A 19,751-nucleotide genomic window follows, 5' to 3' on the forward strand; every position below is an offset into this window, starting at 1 on the left:
TATAAGGCTATTATGTGGGACAGTATCAAATGCCTTTGCAAAGTCCAAATAAATCACATCAGCTGCATTACCAATATCCAGGTTTGAACTTACCCCCTCATAGAACCCCAACAGGTTGGTTAGACACGACTTATCTTTCATGAATCCATGCTGTTTGTCAGTTATCATATTATTTTCTGCAATATATTTTTGTATGTCATCCCTTAAAATGCCCTCAAAAACTTTGCATACTACTGATGTCAGGCTTACTGGATGGTAGTTGCCTGGATCTACCCTCTTACCTTTCTTAAATATCGGTACCACATCAGCAATCCTCCAATCCTGAGGCACCAACCCTGTTACAAGTGAGTCTAAAAAGATGAGATACAGCGGTCTGTCGATTACGGAGCTCAATTCCCTCAATATTCGTGGATGAATGCCATCTGGCCCTGGGGATTTGTCAATGTTTAATTTACTCAGACGTAGGCGTACTTCATCTTGTGTTAAATTAATTATATCGGGTGGTGGACTTTGATTTTTCACTTGTTGAATGATCCCTAGTACAGTCAGTTCCTTGGTGAATACAGATGAGAAATGCCTATTTAATATCTCAGTCTTTTGTTTGTCCTCTATAACTAACTTGTTATTATATTTTAAGGGGCCGATACTATCCTTTGTTTTCCTTTTGGCATTAATGTATTTATAAAAGATTTTGGGATTTATTTTAATGTCATTGGCGATTTTTGTTTCAGTAGCTAATTTTCCTTGTTTGATTTCTTTTTTACATTTCCTATTGATATCTTTATACTTCTGAAATGCTATTTCTGTATTCTCAGCCTTTAAGATTTTAAATGCCCTTTGTTTTTGTTTTATTTTACTTTGTACAGTCTTATTTATCCATAGTGGTTTCTTTTTATTCCTGGACATTTTATTACCAGAGGGTATACGTTTTTTACAGGACTCTAGTAGTATATCCTTAAACTTACCCCATTTATGTTCGGTATCCCCAGTTACCATGACTTTGTCCCAATCTACACATTTAAGCTCTTCCCTTAATTTGTTGAAATCAGCTTTCCTAAAATTCCAGGTTTTAGCATTCCCCCTTTGAAATGTTCTATTGAATATTATGTTGAAGCTTACCATATTATGATCGCTGGTGCCCAAGTGCTCCCGGACCTGTAGATCTGAAATTGTATCTGGTCTATTTGACAGGACCAGATCTAGCAAATGATCTCCCCTGGTCGGTTCACCTACCATCTGAGAGAGGAAATGGTCTTGAATAGTAGACAAGAACTTACAGCTTTTAGCAGAACCAGAAGATTCTATGTCCCACTGAATGTCTGGATAGTTGAAATCCCCCATAATAAGAACCCGATTATTATTATTAGCTGCCTTTTCAATTTGTTCCAGCATTTCACCCTCTATTTGTTCAGGTATGTTAGGAGGCTTATAGCAAACTCCAATTAGCATTTTTCCATTATTCCCCTCCCCATGTACATTTACCCATACTGACTCTACATTGTTGCTGTTCCCCTCAATGTCATCATACAACACAGGTTTTAGGTTAGATTTAATAAATATACACACCCCACCACCTTTTTGGCCTTTCCTGTCCTTCCTAAATGTACTATAACCCTGTATGTTTGTCACCCAGTCATGGCTTTCATCCAGCCAGGTTTCCGTAATGCCCACCACATCATAATCCATGGTTGACATAAGAGTCTCCAATTCATTCATTTTGTTTGCAAGACTTCTTGCATTTGCCAGTAGACATTTAATCCTATTAACACCTTTATTACTCCTAGCCTCCCTACGTTCCTTGTATGTCCCATCCCCCCCTAATCCTTCATTGACCCCTACCGTCTCCCTGTCTCTATCTGCTCTATCTATCCCCTTATTTGCTCCACTACCCTCCCTGATCAACAACTATTTTCTCAATCAACCCAAAAGACTCCTAAATATCAAAGCTTAATATTTTTGGAAGTTGGAGTGTTTTTTTTTTTAGATTTGGCTATCTTAGGAGGATATCTGTTTGTGCAGGTAACTATTACTGTGCAGAACTATTAGGCAACTTAATAAAAACTAAATATATTTCCATCTCACTTGTTTATTTTCACCAGGTAAACCACAAAATTTAAAAACAAACATTTCTGACATGCAAAAGCAAAACCCCAAAAAATTAGTAACCAATATAGCCACCTTTCTTTATGATGACACTCAACAGCCTACCATCCATAGATTCTGCCAGCTGCTTGATCTGTTTAATATCATTATTACGTGCAGCAGCCACCACAGCCTCCCAGACACTGTTCCGAGAGGTGTACTGTTTTCCATCCCTGTAGATGTCACATTTATGAGGGACCACAGGTTCTCTATGGGATTCAGATCAGGTGAACAAGGGGGCCATGTCATTATTTTTTCATCTTTTAGACCTTTACTGGCCAGCCACGCTGTGGAGTAGTTGGATGCATGTGATGGAGCATTGTCCTGCATGAAAATCATGTTTTTCTTGAACGATACCGACTTCTTCCTGTACCACTGCTTGAAGAAGTTGTCTTTCAGAAACTAGCAGTAGGTCTGGGAGTTGAGCTTCACTCCATACTCAACACGACAAGGTCCCACAAGTTCATTTTTGGTGATACCAGCCCATACCAGTACCCCACCTCCACCTTGCTGGTGTCTGAGTCAGAATGAAGCTCTCTGCCCTTTACTGATCCAGCCTCTTGCTCATCAAGAGTCACTCTCATTTCGCAGTCCATAAAACCTTTGGAAAATCAGTCTTAAGATATTTTGTGGTCCAGTCTTGATGTTTTATCTTATGTTTCTTGTTCAAAGGTGGTTGTTTTTCAGCCTTCCTTAACTTGGCCATATCCGAGTATGGCATACCTTGTGCTTTTTGATACTCCAGTAACGTTGCAGCTCTGAAATATGGCCAAACTGGTGGCAAATGGCATCTTGGCAGCTTCACGCTTGATTTTCCTCAATTCATGGGCACTTATTTTGCGCCTTTTTTGCCCAAAACGCTTCTTGCCATCCTGTTGGCTATTTGCCATGAAACGCTTGATTGTTCGGTGATCATGCTTCAACAGTTTGGCAATTTCAAGACTGCTGCATCCCTCTGCAAGACATCTCACAATTTTGGACTTTTCAGAGCCCATCAAATCTCTCTTCGGACCCATTTTGCCAAAGGAAAGGAAGTTGCCAAATAATTAAGCACACCTTATATAGGGTGTTGATGTCATTACACCACACCCTCCTCATTACTGAGATGCACATCACCTGATTTACTTAATTGGTTGTTGGCTCTCAAGCCTATACAGCTTGGAGTAGGACAACATGTATAAAAAGTATCATGTGATCAAAATACTCATTTGCCTAATAATTCTGCACACAGTGTATCTCAATGAATTGGGGCATATATGTTTCCTGTATGTCTATGTATATCCAGGATAAAAGGCATAAGTTTGAAGAACATGATTTTCTGAGAATTATTAATGTTTCATTTATCTGTATGTTACCATGAATGGCATATGAGTTGTAGCGTGTCAAAGATTTTGTTAGTTGTGATAATCTATTGAATTTTTATTATACATATCGACAAGCATAAAAGGAATGAAGGACTTATTATGGAGTGTCAAGATGTAAAGCTCGAACATGGGACTCTTACGCAATACAAAGAAGACAAAGATATTGACTACTGCCAAATACGACTGGGACACATTTGAGATGGACGGCAGCAAATTGGAAGTTGTAAAGGACTTCAGCCTACTAGGATCAATGATCACTCAAGAAACAGCGATGGCACCAGAAGTCAATAGGAGAATAGCTATGGGCAAATCAACAATGAAATCAGTGGACAAGATCTTCAAATTGAGGAACATTTCACTGGTGACAAAGACATGGCTCGTACATTGTCTGGTCTTTTCTGTGGTAACATATGGATTCGAAACCCGGATAACAAAGAAAAAAGACCGAAGAAGATTCAATGCCTTTGAAATGTGGTGCTGGAGAAGGATGTTATAAATACCATGGAAGGCAAGAAGAACAAACAAATCATCTTTGGAACAAATCAATTCAGACATTTCACTTGAAGAAAAAATCACCAAGCTACTACTTGCCTACTTTGGACTCATGATATAAAGAGAGCAATCACTGGAAAAGGACTTCATAGTTAGAATTAAAGAAGGAACAAGGCGAAGAAGAAGACCAGAAACCCGATGGCTTGATACAATCAAGAAAATGACAGAGAAGACTGTAGTGGACTTATCTATCTAGGCTTGCGAAAGACCAATCTTCCTACACAGTGTTCATCCATTAAGTCACCATGGCTCGAGACCAAGCTGAAGACCATTAAATAATAACAATATGTAAAATAGTAGGAATGGTTCTTGTAATAGGACATGGCAGCTACCTGGATTTCTTCACAGCTGACATTCTAGAACTGTTAGGGCCAAACTTACAATGTCTGTGTAAACAGGTTACTTGGATCCAATGACACAGTAAAAACGACTCAGTGGTGGATCAACAAGAGATTTTTTACAAATAAAGGAGGTGCAGTGGTAAAATACGATCAGTTAGCAACACAAGTGACTATTAAAAGACAGATTATATAACAGTAGAGGAATTACCAACACAGTTACTTGGAATACAATCCAATGATACAATATGATCTACACAGTATTATTTCTATCACTATATAACAGCCACTATGAACTTTACTGTAAACTAAATCCCTTTATGAGGGAAACATCTAAATTAGGCTACATTCAAACAACCGCCCCGTTTTTGCGGTCCTCAAAAAATGGTCCTGTTTTTCCACGGATGCATCCGTGTGACACCTGTGTGACATCCGTATCTGTTCCGTTCCATATAAGGTTCGTGTGTCATCCGTGTGCCTTCCAGTTTTTTTTGCGGACCGCAAAACAACCGGAAGCAGCTAGAAAGATATAGATGGATATATAGATAGAGGGATAAATAGAGAGATAAATAGAAGGATAAATAGAGAGATAGACAGAGGCATAGATAGAGGGATAGATAATAGATAGCTAGATAGATGACAAAGACATATAATGTTCCACTCCCTGCATTTTGTAATTTTGCACCCTGTGGTGCCTCTCATGTGGCACAAAAGGGTATTTAGCCAAAAAATAATAAATAATTTAAAAAAACGACGTGGGGTCCTCCCTATTTTTTGCAGCCAGCTAGGGTAAAGCAGATGGCAGCAGACCACAGCTGGCAGCTTCACCTTGGCTGGTAATCTAAAACAGAGGACACCCCATGCTGTTTTTCTAAACTAAATAAATAATTTAAAACAAAAAATGTGTGGGTCACCTCAAATTTGATCACAAGCCAAGGTAAAGCAGACAGCTGTGGTCTGGTATTCTTACACTAGGGAGGTCACTGCCATTCTTTATCTAAACAAGACTAAATGGCATGCAAGCCCCTAACAGGGTTAGAGACGCTACTTGCTAGGCCGCAAGTCCAAGTTATTGGGTACACTCACACACTAAACTGGCTGGTTGCCTTTGTTTTCAGAAACGTGGCCTCAGTCAACACTCAATACCATATCTCTGCACAGAAGGCAACAAACCGGCTCACTCTGGTCTGCTGGAAATTATGTTTGGTCTTCGGTATTCAGTATTCGGTATTTGATCTTCAGTATTTAGACTTACATTGGCACTGGTCAATGCTTCCACTGGCACAGGTTAGGGGCTTTTAATGGTGTAGATCATAGTCTTCTACTGGCTTTGGTTACAATTCTTCTATTAGAGTAGATCATGGTCTTATACTGGCACTGGTTAGAGTTCCTCTACTGGTGTCGGTGGTCTGTATCACTCAGGCTTTCTCCAAAGTCTGACTGCTCCCAGTCCCTTCCGCAGCAATGGTGGCTATAAGCGCGCTTTGCTGTCGCACGATCTTCCTGGTGCAGGTTCAGGCACCACCTCTCCCTCGTATTGGCCTTGTCTGGCCTTTTATGTTTAGTAAGTGTGACACAACTTTCACCAGACCCGGCATCTCTGTTAAACAGTGTTGTGGTGTGCGAGACCTTCCTTCCTTGCGCTCTGTAGTTTGGATCCCCGTGGCGTGAAGCTGCTTGGGGACCCCAGTGTCCTTGGGTTTAGTTCCCATCCCATTCGCAGGCAGCACAAATCAAATATGGGCCCGATCGAGGTCTTAACTCCTGACTCTATATAATGCTGTGCCCCGGGACCTCTGTGGTGGGCAATGGGACATGAAATACCCCTTCCCTGCAGATTATGATGGCACAACGTGGAGAGTACGCACCCTAGGATTCTGCACCCTGACAGCGCCGGTCCCGAAGAGGCTGTTAGGCTCACCCTTCAGCTACCGTGTTTCTCTTTTGTCTCGCCAGCTCCACCAGTTGTATCCTGCATCTTCCAGTCTGCCCGGTCCTAGCTAAAGGAGCTCTGAAGCACTCCCTTCAGTTGCCATGGTCCTGCGAGTCCATGATGTCCTGACACTCTCTTCCTCTTTCCCCCCGAGGGTGCTCTAAAGCACTCCCCTTGGTCGGTCTCTCTGAGGGGAGTTCTGAAGCACACCCCTCAGCGACCCTACTTCTCCTGCATCTCAGACTGTTCTGAGGTAAACGTCTGTGTGTTCCTCACTTCCCTCGTGCTGCCCCCACCTTTTTGATATCTCAGTAGTGGCTGGGGAAGTCCCATTGCCATGGTGACCATCTCTAACTCACTTCTAGTGGGAAAGCACCTAAAGTGTGTGTTGTGTAAGTGACGTACACCAGTGGTTAACCTCTTTCCTACCCGGGTAGATTTCGGCACCTTAAGGGAGATGCAATACCCTGTAGTGACTGAAGCCTCAGGGGCGCTACATTAGTACCTGAAGATGACATTTTACTTGCATTAACTTTTGCATCCCCTTATACCTATACCATTTTTGTAGAATGCACATGAACTGTTGTAATGCCTATCAGTATTTCTTTGGTGCCATGGGGGATGATGGAGGGAATTTTAAACACATAGATAAATAGACAGATAGATAGATAGATAGATAGATAGATAGATAGATAGATAGATAGATAGATAATTAACAAAAAGGGATGATGCCGGGGAGAGTATATTCGAAATTAACAGAAATCCTCAAACTCCTATGAAAACAAAATCACCTTATTAGTATATCATTAAAATATGACAGTGAAACACCCTAAAACAATAACTAGCTGGGTGAAAGGTAAGAATATTCTGGGACAGGAGTGCCAAGGATAGTGGGTGCCCTAGGTAAACCTTGAGGGACTCAACCCTGCCTATCCATGGAGGGTATGACACGGGTGCCCAAAAACATAAGGTGTCATACCCTCCGTGGTTAGGCAGAATTGAGTCCCTTAGGGTTTACCTCGGGCACCCTCTAGCCTTGGTACTACTGTCCTTGACTATTCTTAACTTGCACCCAGATAAATAGATAGATAGGTTTGGTTTGGCTAGGTCATCTATCTATCTCTACAATGAGCCATGTCAAGTTTTGTTTGTCTTGTTTTTGAGCTGAAACATTACCACTTGTTGATATGAGCCAATAAAGCATCCGCTTTTTCTGTATAGAGTTGTAAAAATCCCTAGAAAGAAAGTGAGACAGGCAGCGCTTTTCTGGGTGCAGTATTTTGTGATCACAAGGAGTGCTTGAATGGTAATGCACTCACCTTGGGGTAAAATAGATCGTACACGTAATCTGGAGAAACTGTCTATCCGGTGATAGCTGGTCGGCTCACTAAATCTGAGTCCTTCCCTGGGCTCTGAGCAGAAAACAAAAAGACCAAAGGAGACGGGCAGTCCGCGATTGATATTGAGTGCAGCCCATAGTCATTGTTTTGTTGCATTATCAAGTCTTTAAAAGGAAAACATTTCTCCTTGCAGAGACTGACAAACCAATCTGGCTGCCTGTGAGAAGACTTAGGGGTACTTTGCACGTTGCGACATCGCTAGCATTGGCTAGCGATGCCGAGCGCGATAGTACCCGCCCCCGTCGCACATGTGATATCTTGTGATAGCTGCTGTAGCGAACATTATCGCTACAGCAGCTTCACACGCACTTACCTGCCCTGCGACGTCGCTCCCTCGGCAGGCGGCCAATAGAAGTGGAGGGGCGGAGATGAGTGGGACGTAAACATCCCGCCCACCTCCTTCTTTCCGCATAGCCGGTGGAGGCAGGTAAGGAGATGTTCCTCGCTCCTGCGGCTTCACACACAGCGATGTGTGCTGCCGCAGGAACGAGGAACAACATTGTATCTCCTATTGGTGCGACATTATGAAAATGACCGACGCTACACAGATCACCGATTTTTGACGCTTTTGCGATAGTTTATCAGCGCATCTAGGCTTTACACGTTGCGACGTCGTTACTGGCGCCGGATGTGCGTCACTTTCGATTTGACGCCGACGATATCGCAGTAGCGATGTTGCAGCGTGCAAAGTACCCCTTAGAGCTGCAATGCTTCTCCTTAGACCCCATTATAGCTTCTCATACAGCCAGATCAGATCTCGTAATCTGCACTAATGAGGGGCAATCACCCAGAAAAACAGTTTCTGCAAATTGAGGTTCTGATCTGGCATAAATCCTAAGGGGCACTTTGCACACTACGACATCGCAGCTGCAATGTTGGTGGGGTTAAATCGAAAGTGACGCACATCCGGCGTCGCAGTCGATATCGTAGTGTGTAAATCCTTTTTGATACGATTAAGGAGCGCAAAAACGTCCAAATCGTATGATCGGTGTAGCGTCGGTCATTTCCATAATTTCGGAAGGACCGATGTTACGATGTTGTTCCTCGTTCCTGTGGCAGCACACATCGCTGTGTGTGAAGCCGCAGGAGCGAGGAACATCTCCAACCTGCGTCCTGTGGCTCACGCCGGCTATGCGGAAAGACAGTGGTGGACGGGATGTTTACGTCCCGCTCAGCTCTACCCCTCCGCTTCTATTGTCCGCCTGCCGTGTGACGTCGATATGATGCCGCACGACCCGCCCCCTTAATAAGGAGGTGGTTCGCCGGCCAGAGCGACGTCGCAGGGCAGGTAAGTGCATGTGAAGCTGCCGTACCGATAATGTTCGCTACGGCAGCTATCACCATGATATCGCAGCTGCGACGGGGGCGGGGACTATCGCGCTCGGCATCGCAAGGATCGGCTTGCGATGTGGTAGTGTGCAAAGTGCCCCTAAGTCATGTGAAAAGGCTCGTTAAGGGGCCATTTTTGACTTCTAGGTTTGCTACCTCCATTAGGTGGCACCAGAGTTCGTCTTCTTCCTCCCTGAAGATACAATTTGCAAGTCTTTATCAGCATAAAGAAATACAAACCCCACCACGTGCCCATGATTTAGTTTCCTAAAGGTAAAGATTGCAACACTCCCATTTTACACTAACCAAAGGGCACCATGTGGCCAGAGCCTAAAGTGGCTCCAAGATAGAGTTTTTCTTTAACGTTATCTTTAAATACAGCTTACGTTGCATATATCACTTAGCCAAATTTTACCTGGGCCGTGTTGTGTGTTTTTTTAATTACACATTTCAATGAAAGGTTTGTATTGCTATTGCTAATGAAGTCAGCTGCGGAGGCCTCTCTGGAAGCGAGCAATATTATAATGAGTAAAGATGTCAGTTCTGCCAAATTCCTTTCTCAGTGATTGATAACCATATGTTAATTGCTGCTGCTCACCATTGCCCATTTACTGCTGCAAATCCTTCAGACAGAGTCAGGAATTTGACAAGGAAGAAAAGCAGAAACCATATTGCTTGTTTAAAAAAAACAAAAACTTTATGGGATTGGGAAAAATAAAAGTATTTTATAAAGTTTTACCATATATCGGTCCACCTATTAAAAAAAAAAAAGTAAGACAGAATTTTCCTCTTTCCGTCTCTTCCACGTCGGCCCATGCTGTGTTAAATGGTCTTTTTCTGACAGGGAACAACACAGACTGCAGTGACAACGCGATATGACACATACAGAACATGCAGTGCTTGCCTCAGGCTAGCAAGGAATTTGCAGGGTAAAAACTACTAAATCAACGTATTCGGAAAAACCGAGATTCACTCTCTGTCTCAGACACACACATTTCAGCTCCATCTTGTGAAGTCTTTGGGGGATTTTGCCAGGAATAAGATCAAGAATCATGTGATACAACTGAGGAATTAGAAAATTCACCGCTGCCGAGTATACATCGTAATATTGTTATGGAAGGATATCACATTTTCTGATACACAAATGATATATGGACAAAAAGGATTTCAACTTTCTTTCCAAAATTATCATCGATAGTAAAAGAATTAGGCACTGGTGAACACAGACAAAAAAGGCCCTTGTATTGAGCAATTTAAGGGCCCTTTGCAGCCCAAGAAGTCATCAATATTCTAAATTCTACCTGCTCTGGAAGTAGAAAGTGGCCCCCTTACACTTGGGCCCCAGTGTAGCCGCACAGGCTGCACCAATGATATGTCTGCCCCTGGAAATAGCTTTTCCTCCTCATCCTGGGGTTCAGTCCTGTGTGTGTCATGATGTTTGCATGGCTATGACGCTGCAGAGCCAGTGCATGTATGTTGTCTCCAAGGTTACATCCAAGGGGAGGGGCTTGTTCGGTCGTGCTTCATTCCGGAAGTTGCGCTGCCATATCTTGGGGTTGTTGTCTCCGAGATGCCGGCAGTAATAGTTCCTGCTCTGCAGCGTGCAACTGGTTCCTGTGAGTGTACTCTGATTAAGTCCTGCTACCCAATACCGTTTTCCCTTACCTCCGTTCCTCCTGTCCGGCCTGACCTCCCTGCCCACCTGACTCTGGTCCCATTCCGTGTCCTCACTTCCACTCCCTCCTCTATGCACACTCCCTGACCTCCATCCCTCCTTCCCGGTATGACCTCCATTCCTCCTTTCCGGCCTGACCTCCCTGCCCACCTGACCCTGGTCCCATTCCGTGTCCTCACTTCCACTCCCTCCTCTATGCACACTCCCTGACCTCCATCCCTCCTTCCCGGTATGACCTCCATTCCTCCTTTCCGGCCTGACCTCCCTGCCCACCTGACCCTGGTCCAATTCCGTGTCCTCACTTCCACTCCCTCCTCTATGCACACTCCCTGATCTCCATCCCTCCTTCCCGGTATGACCTCCATTCCTCCTTTCCGGCCTGACCTCCCTGCCCACTTGACCCTGGTCCCGTTCCGTGTCCTCACCTCCATTCCCTCCTCTGTGCCTACCAGTTCTCCCTGACCTCCATCCTTCCTGCCCGGTCTGTCATCCCTGTCTTCCTGACCCTGGTCCCATTCCATGTCCCGATCTCCACTTCCTCCCCTGTGCTTACTAGTTTTCTTGGCATCCGACCTCAGTTTTCTTCTTGGACTTTGGCTTGCTTACTCCTCAGTACAAATGTGACATCCCTGCTCAGACCTTAGCTGACTGACTATCCCTGCCCTTGTGTTTAGCGACTTCTAGTGGGCTTCGACCTTCCTGCAGTCAGGAGGTCCACCTGAGTCCCAGCATCCCAAGCACTTTTGGAAACAGACAGAAGAAGGCCCCCATGTGAGAACAATATATGGGCCCTTCGTAGTCCAATAACTCCTCATAATCCACGGTTCAACTTGTTTTGGAGGTGTTTTCTCCCGCTGTAGAGCTGCACAAATTGCACCTTCACAGCTTGTCATCTGATCCTACGTGCCTCTTCTTTTCTCCTTCGACTTGAGTGCACATGTATGTTTTACTGTTTAAAGGGAATCTGTCACAAGGTTCTTGCTCCCCATCTGAGAGTAGCATAATGTAGAGACAGAGACCCTGATTCCAGCACTGTGTCACTTACTGAGCTGTTTGCTGTTATTTTGATAAAATGAATGTTTTCTCTGCTGCAGATCTAGCAGTTATACAGAGCTCCTGACTATGCTGGACTACCTGCAGTCCGCTAAGTAGTCCTGTAATGATAATCTACTGCTGATTAAACAGTGATTTTATAAAAACTACACTAAGCAGCCCAAGAAGTGAAACATCTCTGGAATATGAATTTTTACCCCTACATTATGCTGCTCTCAGATCAGGTGTTAACAACTTGGTGACAGATTCCCTTTAAAGGGGTATTCCCATCTCCAAGATCCTATCCCAATATGTAGTAGGTGTTATTCTAATAATATTAGCAAATACCTCCAACTAGAAATGTAGTATAGTTCTCCTGATATAAACATGTCTCTTACCACACGTGTAGGGAACTTTAGCTTAGATATCCATGGTTATGACCACGAGCACCTAACTGACTAACTTACTGTCACTAGATGAGTGGATATAACCATGGATACCTAAGCTAAAGTTCCCTATACATGTAGTAGGTAATATGGCTACATGAGGTAAAACTATACTACATTTCTAAGTGGAAGTATATGTTAATATTGTTATTTCACTCATTACATATTGTGATAGGATCATGGAGATAGGAATAACCCTTTAATTCTACTGTGGTGCTTCCAAGTAGGCCACATTTGACACTACCTAACATTGTGGCACATGCCATGACATCGGAACGTTATAATATGCATCACCCGCGGCCTACTCAGTAATGTCAGAAGACTACTTGGAGCCTCAAGCCTCGATGTAGAGTGAAGAAAACCAAAGAGGATGTATATCATGGGGCATGGTGTAAAGAAGAGGCACAGAGGACCTGACAGCATGACCAACCCTCAGGGCATATTAAGGAACATTCCCCATTCCCATTGAATAACTTTGATGCAAATCTAATTTCCATGGTAAAATTGCGTAATTTGCAGAATTCAGATCTCAGCAGATTGGATCATCTCTACCTAGCACCAATCCTATGTGTTGGAGGGGTCATTGAATCTCCTGAGTTACCCCCAATGAATTGCAACTGCCACCTCTACTGCTTCTCTAATTATGCACCCGATATAGCTCACAATACTGTTGTTGCCTCAGCTTTGTCTTAACTTTTTAAATAAGACTGATTCAACTGATTCAACAAGACCGGGAATTTTCACAGCGGCTGATGATGAAGGGACATGGTGGGGTCAGACACTTATGATTCATTACAGGAGATGTGTTGTAATTATTATTATTATTGCTTATATAATCAATTATTTTTAATAGAAATTAAAAAATTATGCTTTTGTCTAGGGGGCTACCATTTTTATTTGCTGGTGTGTAAATGTCTAAGCACGGCCTACACACCACAAATACGTCAGTTACTGAGCATAGGAGTAGGAGATGGTAGTCAGTGTTTGGCCTCATCTCCTACACTATGGTTACCTCAACTGTGAATCGGGCATGCCTCCCTGGGCTGTCCAGTTCACAGCTGTGGGGGAACCCAGGTGCCATTTTTTTGTAGTCCAAAGTTGAGATATGAGCTACAAATTCCTCTGGTCACCTCAAACATAGGGTTCAGTGGTGAGTGGTGAGTGGAGGAGGTCCAAGATTTGAGCAGTGAGCAGAACAATAGAGTGGTGAGTGAGCAATAATTGATGGTTGGCAGCCTGACATTGTACTACTCTTCTCACCGCTGGAAGAAGTCCCCACTGCAGCCAATGAGAACCCTGAATATGGCAGAGACTTTTTCCACTGGAGAGAACATCTCGGAGCCTGACAGAAATGTATGTATAAGATGGACAAGATGATTGTCTATAAAATGAAGGTCGTCTCACACTCAAAGCTGTAGTGCAGGGCTCCCCAACTCCAGTCCTCAAGGGCCGCCAACAGTGCATGTTTTCAGGATTTCCTTAGTATTGCACATGTGATAATTTAATCACCTGCACAGGTGATGATTCCAACACCCATGCAATGCTAAGGAAATCCTGAAAACATGCACTGTTGGCGGCCCTCGAGGACTGGAGTTGGGGAACCCTGCTGTAGTGGATGGTGAGATAGGAATCCTGAAACTCAAAAGCTCAAAACATTGTTACCGTTTTGCTCTTCAGTGTATATACCTGCAAATCATTCCCAGAGAGCAGGAAGTTTCCTGGAAAGAAAGGCTTCTTTCAACTTCAGCCTAATTAGGAAGTCAACGTCTGCAGGACATTTTCCAGGCTGATGCCATGCGCCCTGTTAGTAATTAATTTTGCTTGATGAAAAGACTTTTTGTAGACTGCTAATCATAGCTCTAATGGATGAACCAGTTTATGGTCACGGTCTTTGCTAGAACAGAATGAGCAATGGGTGGTCTGTAAAATATAATTCAGACTTGAGGATAAGCAGAGCGGGAATAAGATGTAATTGTAAAGGACTGGATACTTGATATAGTCATGTTATTGGTACGTGACATTTTTATGTAGTTTGGTAAAGCCAATGTGCAGGCCATCAAAACATGTAAAATCCCCGTGGCTGCTTGCTAGCAAGTAACATTATTCTAAAGCTGCAGTAACTGGGATACTAGTGGGCATGTGAATGTCATTGATCTCCATGGATCGTTAGGTTTGCACAGATAAATGTTTTTTTGTATCTTCTCACACCAGGTGATCTAGAAAAATCAATGTCATTCACGTGCACTGTGATTGCACAGCAGAAGTTTCTCGAAAAAAGAACAGAACTTGATATTTTTTTATAAGTATATATATCTATGTGTTCATATAACATTTCAATAATGCTTTTTAATTTATTAATCGTCTGACTACACAAGCATGTTGTCTACCTAAAGCTTCCATTGTTACTGCCAACCAGTTTGAAGAATTTTACAGTTTTGTTAATAATAATTACCTAAAATTACCAATACACATGCCTGACCCAGGGCCGTGGGGTACCCGGTCCCGGGCTTTTAGTTCTCAGGAGATTGTCACAGGTGGCAGTGCCCGGTCCCATGACCCTGGTGGTAGTTAAAAGAAGCCTGGTAAAAAAAAAATAGAAAAATAAACTAAGTGTCTTGTGATGGCACCTACAGTTCTCGATAATATTACCGGCGCTGCTTGCAGACCTTCGGGGTGATGATGAAGCAGCTAGTTTGTAACGCTCATGTGATGCCCCTGGATTAGTCAGGTCGTCACAGGGTACAGCACGCTCTTTATCTATTAGAGCAGGACTCAACCCCTCCATGGTTCTGGGTTTCCAATCTATAGTACTGCCTCCATCAACATCCAAAATTCCAATCACACCTTACACCACACCCTGCCAAACACACCAGTGGGCTGCTGAGCTGGAATAGGGCCGCCCACCTAGGGGTCAGGCAGACTGGTGGGAGGTCACAAAGTAGTTGGCTCCAAGGGAGCAAAGTGAGAGGAAGGGAAGTAGTAGCTCTCAAAGGGAGAGGGAACTGGGGGGTTGGAGCTGTCAGGGAAGCTGAGTAATAGGTTGGGTTGCAGACGACCCGGTTGCGGGATATTGGGACTGGGTGCCTGGACCTAGTCTTGGAGGACAGTCAGCAGCTCGAGTTCAATAGCCGGTCCGGGACCGAAAGCACGGTGGGGTACTGAACCCTAGGTCGGGGAGTAGCTTCAAGCAATCCGGCAATTAACCTGCGGAGGATAGTGACTTTATGGACTGTCCCCATGCAGCTCAGAGATCAGGGGCACTAGCGCAACCAGGGGGATAGGGCTTTCCAACCCAAGCAGCCCACTGAAATCCCAAGCGTGAGCCCTTGAAAGCAAAGTTCCTCTACCAATAGTTAGGAGCGGGGCCCAGACAGCTTTATGCCTACGGGCCAAGTGAACACTTCTAAATTTTTGAATGGAGACAGGCTCCAGACCATCAGGCAGTACTGTAGGGGACGGATACCCGACAGGCTTCCCTCAAGAAGGAAGCGACACCCAGAGACTTGGTTTACCTTGTTGTCAGAGTCTGCTTTTCATCACTAACGCTGTCTGAGTGAGTACATGGTCATCCCCTGCTACCACCTAGCCCTGCGCTCCCCTGCACCCCACTATTCAGAGTCCCGAGCTTCCCCTACCCGTGGAGGGAACGTCATCTGGCTGCCACACTCCATCTCCCCAAGGTACTCCCATCGGCAGCGACGGTACTCCCTTTACCGCACACCATGGGTGGCGTCACAAACTATTATCTCCTGTAAATAGCCCCTTTTCATTTGAGTTGCCGCAAGCCCCCGGGTCCGGAGACCCTCGAGCCACAGCAGACCCCGGATCCGAGCGGTTTGACACCTGCAGGGGCGGCACACTCACCGTAGGTGTGGTGATGTCCATGGGGCCGTTGGGAAGGATTGAGATTTTACACACAGGAAGACAGCTTACCACATGAGTCTTGATACTGGTCTCTTCAAGGCCACTGATATGTGGCTCTCCATGTTCAGGCAAACGAAGTCCATAGTGAGAGCAGTACCTTTGATAACAATAGCTGTCACACACACACACTGAATCTTTTTTTCTGTACCTTTACTGAAGTTGTTAGCAGGGTTAAGTCCAGGGCACAGTCCGGGTGGTCGGGTGGCAGTTAAGTTTTCCACATCCATGAGATATGAAGCCTCCTTATTACTGTATGTTTGCTTAAGTCCTGGGCTGTCTAAAACCTGGCCCTGACCTCTCCTGTATCTCTCCCTTATAACAGGCGATGAGAACCGTTCTCCTGGGCACCACTAACTCCGCTGCAGTCCTTGGCTCTATTGATGGCTGTGCTACAAGTGTTCCTGCGCCAGGAGACTGAAGTCCCCTTCGGCCTCCAGTCTTTTCTGCTGGGCCTGACTGAACCCGTACAGACTCGGACTCCGGTTGCTTCTTCTGGGTTGAACTGAACTGGTCCCTCCTCCCCCTTTCTGTCTTGCCTCACCTCCGACCCTCACTCTGGATCTCTCACACTCGCTAAGCTTTCCACTGTTATCGGTCTAATGCAGCACCCTTCACCAGGTTTCTGCCTCAGACCTGTCCCGTACTCAACTCAACTCAACTGACTCTACTCCTCACCCTGCCCTCAGCATTTCTTATAGGAGACCTCAACTGATGTCAGCCAATACGCCTAACATCAGTTAGTCGAGCTCCCCCTACAGGCCTGAGGTGAAAAGTATTGTATGTGAATTCTCCCAATGTGGAAATCCCTTCCTGCACTTACCAGATGTTACTGTGGCTACTTAACCGTAGGGTGCCACACATACAGTCAGGGCCAGAAATATTTGGACACTGACACAAGTTTTGTTATTTTAGCTGTTTACAAAAACATGTTCAGAAATACAATTATATATATAATATGGGCTGAAAGTGCACACTCCCAGCTGCAATATGAGAGTTTTCACATCCAAATCGGAGAAAGGGTTTAGGAATCATAGCTCTGTAATGCATAGCCTCCTCTTTTTCAAGGGACCAAAAGTAATTGGACAAGGGACTCTAAGGGCTGCAATTAACCCTGAAGGCGTCTCCCTCGTTAACCTGTAATCAATGAAGTAGTTAAAAGGTCTGGGTTTGATTACAGGTGTGTGGTTTTGCATTTGGAAGCTGTTGCTGTGACCAGACAACATGCGGTCTAAGGAACTCTCAATTGAGGTGAAGCAGAACATCCTGAGGCTGAACAAAAAGAAAAAATCCATCAGAGAGATAGCAGACATGCTTGGAGTAGCAAAATCAACAGTCGGATACATTCTGAGAAAAAAGGAATTGACTGGTGAGCTTGGGAACTCAAAAAGGCCTGGGCGTCTACGGATGACAACAGTGGTGGATGATCGCCGCATACTTTCTTTGGTGAAGAAGAACCCGTTCACAACATCAACTGAAGTCCAGAACACTGTCAGTGAAGTAGGTGTATCTGTCTCTAAGTCAACAGTAAAGAGAAGACTCCATGAAAGTAAATACAAAGGGTTCACATCTAGATGCAAACCATTCATCAATTCCAAAAATAGACAGGCCAGAGTTAAATTTGCTGAAAAACATCTCATGAAGCCAGCTCAGTTCTGGAAATGTATTCTATGGACAGATGAGACAAAGATCAACCTGTACCAGAATGATGGGAAGAAAAAAGTTTGGAGAAGAAAGGGAACGGCACATGATCCAAGGCACACCACATCCTCTGTAAAACATGGTGGAGGCAACGTGATGGCATGGGCATGCATGGCTTTCAATGGCACTGGGTCACTTGTGTTTATTGATGACATAACAGCAGACAAGAGTAGCCGGATGAATTCTGAAGTGTACTGGGATATACTTTCAGCCCAGATTCAGCCAAATACCGCAAAGTTGATCGGACGGCGCTTCATAGTACAGATGGACAATGACCCCAAGCATACAGCCAAAGCTACCCAGGAGTTCATGAGTGCAAAAAAGTGGAACATTCTGCAATGGCCAAGTCAATCACCAGATCTTAACCCAATTGAGCATGCATTTCACTTGCTCAAATCCAGACTTAAGACGGAAAGACCCACAAACAAGCAAGACCTGAAGGCTGCGGCTGTAAAGGCCTGGCAAAGCATTAAGAAGGAGGAAACCCAGCGTTTGGTGATGTCCATGGGTTCCAGACTTAAGGCAGTGATTGCCTCCAAAGGATTCGCAGCAAAATATTGAAAATAAAAATATTTTGTTTGGGTTTGGTTTATTTGTCCAATTACTTTTGACCTCCTAAAATGTGGAGTGTTTGTAAAGAAATGTGTACAATTCCTACAATTTCTATCAGATATTTTTGTTCAAACCTTCAAATTAAACGTTACAATCTGCAGTTGAATTCTGTTGTAGAGGTTTCATTTCAAATCCAATGTGGTGGCATGCAGAGCCCAACTCGCGAAAATTGTGTCACTGTCCAAATATTTCTGGACCTAACTGTATATTTCCAGAGGACCAACATATCTTTAAGGCCCCCTTCACGCGCACGTTTGTCACGATCCGTGTTGAAAGTGTGTATGGCCAACCGTGTGCCGATTTTGGCACACGTGTGTTCTCCATGTGCTATCCGAGATGGCACACGGAGATCAGGAACTTTTACTCACCTGTCCCCACGGTGCTGTGTCTACAGTACAGCTGCTTCCAGCTCTGTGGTCCAAACATTTAAGAGTACCTTCCTCCCTGCTTGTCTTCCGTCTATCTCTGCACTTCTCTGGCTCTACAAATCCAGAGCTGTTAAAAAAGAAGAGGGAAGGGTGGGAAAATAAGTCGGCGGGAAGGTGCACCTAATATGTTGGCCCGCCATGATTAACAATAATTTATTGTTTCATGCTATCTTATTTCAGACAAGTCTAAAAGTTGTTAAACCAGTTTATTTTATTAATTTTTTTCTGTAGCAAAACAAATTTAATTAAAGTTCTAGTTGCCAGATTTAGTTGACACCTGTCACCTGATGTGGAAATTCCAAATGTGAAAAAGAAACCACCATAGACATAATTAGCACACTTTTGTTATGGGGGAAGCGGAGTGACATGAAAACATATCGAGTTACTAGGAATTCTTCTGTTTAGCTAAACTTTGGTCTCATTGGTCTATTGTCTTTTTAAAATTGTGGTCCCTGTCAAAGTGACAGTCACAGTCCTTATTAGAACAGAATTTACTTTTTCTTACATGATACCAGCGCTAACAGTCTTGGTGGTTGAAATATTCTTACAAAGAACAGAAGCTTAATGTAACAGCAGTCCGAGTAAAAAGTATATGCGTTATTCCCATTAACAAATTTTATTAGGATATAGAAAAAACACACCAGCAGTGTAAAAAGTATTTTGACCATCACGTCACAACAAACATGATACAATATAGACATACAGTGTTTTAAAGCGTGATACATGTCAAGATATTTTGTGTGGCTCAGAACCACAAGTCAGTCCCTCTCTGATCTTTTGAGGGACAGTACTAGGGGGAGGGGTGATGGTCCCTTCACTAATTTGAAGAGACCAAGTAAAAAATCTCCACCCACCCCTAATTGTACAAGTGTAGACAT

Source organism: Anomaloglossus baeobatrachus, chromosome 4 (genome assembly GCF_048569485.1).
Source record: "Anomaloglossus baeobatrachus isolate aAnoBae1 chromosome 4, aAnoBae1.hap1, whole genome shotgun sequence".
Taxonomy (NCBI): Eukaryota; Metazoa; Chordata; class Amphibia; order Anura; family Aromobatidae; genus Anomaloglossus; species Anomaloglossus baeobatrachus.